Genomic DNA, 3,915 nt, shown 5'->3' with positions numbered 1-3,915 from the left:
ACCGTTAAAGCGGGCGAAGAATTGTTTTCCAGTTTTATGTGTGTTAGTCTGTGAAAATATTGACATTTGAAGTTTTTAGCCCGCTTATTTTTAAAATGTTACTACGGGCGACCTAATTAAATTTTAACGAACTAATCCGCAAAAAAATTGTCACAGATTGTTCGTAATTTTTTCCAATCCGAATTTTTTGTAGATTTTTTAAACAATTGTCTATAAAAAATGGAATAAATCTTTTTAACAACATGCCGTCGAGAAAAAAGATGGTCCGCCATTTACATTATTCTAAATTAAATGTGGGGACGAGCATAGCGTATTTGGAAATCCTTGTACGCAGCTTAAAAAAAATTATAAAAAAAAAATTTTTTCGCGGAACCCATCTGGATTTGGTTTTGCAATGCCATGAGTAAAGCCATGTCAAGTGATCCTCGAATTTTTCGCAAAATCACCGATCTTCATGAGGTATATTTTATTGTATAGGGATTATGGTGAATAGCTTTTGGTATAAATATTTCGTTAAAATTCCTTTTTTTCTTTAAGATATTAACCCTTAAACTTTATTGCATGATAAAATTGAAAATTTTGTATCTCAAAAACTACTGAAGATAATTCAATGAATTTTTGCACACTTATGGTACGATATTTGCGCTATCTTATAAAAATATTTTTAATTTATAATTGCGTGAATAACAGTACTTTGCATCTATTTAAAATTTTCAATTGTATTTTTTCTTGTGTTCTTCACGCTAAAAATTTTCAAAACGTATGTTAAGTTATGCGGCAATCTTTCACCTTCAATAATCTGTATTGATAATTTTTCATTTTTGTTCCTATCGAGAGTTATGGAGGATTTTGTAACAGTGCGCTGTTTCAACGCACGGCCCACTTTGATGCAGCCTGCGAGAACGTTCATATTGGCAACGTCGCACGTCACTACGTCAGAAAGCGCATCGTGTGGGAAGTGCGCATCGCATGACTAAAAGAAACCATATCTCTCGATTAGCGCAAAAGGGCAAACTTTTCAATACGAATTATCGAAGGTGATTTTTTTCCGGATATTTTGAGATGCGTTAATTTTTTTTAACTGAAGTGCACAACAAAAATTATAGTTGTTTAATATATTTTTTATAGTTATAATTTAACGCTACTAACAATTAACATCTTTAAAACACTTTTGTTAGTCAAAATACATCTACGTTATATCCAAATTCTTTTTTAGTCTACAACATTACTATATGAAAGTGGAAAATCTTATGCCAACAGCATTTTATTTCATGTTTTTATTTTCACCGAGTGAACAACGATGTGTCTTTTGAAAAAAGTTTACATAAAATCTGTTGTTCAATCGCATCGATGTTGGGTTTTTTTATTATTATTGCTTCTGTTAATTCTGTTGATTGGTGGTTCTCCAAATTCTGGTAAGATATTATTTATTTTTGTCGAATTTCAATTAATCATCAACGATTTTTATTTCAAAATCATCGTTACAGTTTTCCATATGTACCTGTTGAGTCATCGAATATTCCAGTTCCATTACTTTGGCAAACACTATAAGAAGAAAAATTAAACGTGTAAATTTTCCTTTATTTTAAACGCATTATAGAGGAACCCATTACTATAAACACGGGACGTAAAATTGAAAATTTGAGGAAAATTGTGTTTTGTTCATGTCCATATTTATTTTCGTTGTATTTTTTGCGCCCATTACGACATATGCTACACAATATAATTTTTAAATTTATCACTCCACATGGATGCAATAAAAACAAGATACGACGAACATATTTATGATTTTTTTTTTAACGGAATACATCATTCATGTGATCGACCCATATTTATAACATAAATCAATCGAATGTTTTTTGAGCAAATATTGTATATCTTGAGATAATATAGCATTTTGTCGAGTTCTCTCTATATGGTAAACACCCAAGTGCGATCGAAACAAAAACAAACGTCAAAACGTTTTCTCACTCGCACTGATGCATATTAAATGAGCGCGTAATTTAACGCACGACCCGATGACGCATGGCTGAAAAGTCGCTATGTGGATTTAAAAAAAGATTCACAATATACCGTGTTACCTCTTAGACAGAACCAACTGAAAATAAAACGTGGTGAAGTATGTCTATTTGCAAAAAATATGCCAACGCAGATTAAAACATGCCCACTGCTCAACTTTGCTCATCCGCTGGCAACAACCGACCGCACTTGTCCGAGGTATTGAGTGACAGAAAATTAAATAACTCTTGAACAATATAATAACGCTAAAGAGCATGCAAATTACTCAGAAAACATCACTTTCAATTATCCATAAAGAAAAGCTTGTATTTTTGCTTTAATCTCAGAGATGCCAATTTTGAACATGAGATACGCTCCTTCAAAGCGATGCGCATTAGGACGTTGCGACGTGCGGCGTTGCCAATATGTACGTTCTCGCGGGTTGCATCAAAGTGGGCCGTGCGTTGAAACAGCACACAGTTACAAAATCCTCTATAACTCTCGATAGGAACAAAAATGAAAAATTATCAATACAGATTATTGAAGGTGAAAGATTTTCACATAATTTGACATAAGTTTTGAAAATTTTTAGCGTGAAGAACACAAGAAAAAATACAATTGAAAATTTTAAATAGATGCAAAGTACCGTTATTTACACAATTATAAAGCAAAAATATTTTTATAAGATAGTGAAAATATCATTCCATAAGTGTGCAAAAATTCATTGAATTATCTTCAGTAGTTTTTGAGATATAAAATTTTCAATTTTATCATGCAATAAAGTTTAAGGGTTAATATCTTAAAGAAAAAAAGGAATTGTAACGAAATATTTATACCAAAAGCTAATCACCATAATCCCTATACAATAAATTATACCTCATGAAGATCGGTGATTTTGCGAAAAATTCGAGGATCACTTGACATGGCTTTACTCTATATACTACCAAAAAATGGATCTTCCATCGAAATTGCGATATCACCTAATTTGGGTGACCCATTCGAGAAATTTTGACTATACATGAGGAATTTTTCAGTAGTAAAATCACAATATTCAAACTTCATTTAAATTTTTATCAGAAATATCACCTTCGCAATTTTTTTTCTAAATATGCCTGAAAGTATGTTCTTTCAAATGCAAGAAGAAGCAATTATTTTTGTTTGCCCCAATTTTAGATATAAATATTTTAAAAGGACTTATTTTTTATTCAATATTACTCATAACTTCGGTTCTGAAAGTGATATCTGAATTCTTCTTTTATGAAAAAATGTGCCTCCATAAGCTTTACAAGTTGTCTGAAGACACCGTTTATGAGAAATAAAAAATAAAAAAGTTAGAGCAAAAAAACTGTTTATGTTAGGAACACCCTAAGTTGCTCAATTAAAATAGCTATAAAATAAAAACCTTTGGAGATACAACTATAACGTCTTCGGCAAAGTTGCTTGGTGTAAGTTCCCCTACAATGTTGCTGAAGACTGCAATATTCTATCTCATCACAATCAGAAAATAGTTTTTGAAGCACCCTAACAATAAGAGCCACCCTAATACCATCTACATCTGGAGATGGCCTAATCAATACTGATTATTTGTCCTGAAGACATCATAGCTCTAAAACATAAGGTTTAGCCACAAACATTTTTGTCTTCCTAAATTGTGAATTCGGACCACTGTGCAATGGTTATATTCACCGACTCTCTCTGTCTTAAGGGGCATCGAAACCGAAACTTCCAAACACCCGTTCGTACAAGCCATTGTGACTCACCGCAACTCACTAACCACCATTTGCAGAGTACCGGACCATTAAAATACCCCACAGCCTTCGACAAATCGACCATGATATCGCAATAGCCAAGCTAGAATAAACTCGATATTAACGGACAACTTCGCTAGTTTCGTTCATATCTCGATGAAAAGCAACT

This window comes from Topomyia yanbarensis, unplaced genomic scaffold, assembly GCF_030247195.1.
Source record: "Topomyia yanbarensis strain Yona2022 unplaced genomic scaffold, ASM3024719v1 HiC_scaffold_10, whole genome shotgun sequence".
NCBI classification, from domain to species: Eukaryota; Metazoa; Arthropoda; class Insecta; order Diptera; family Culicidae; genus Topomyia; species Topomyia yanbarensis.
The sequence above is the reverse complement of the archived record's forward strand: the minus strand, read 5'-3'. Positions refer to the sequence as shown.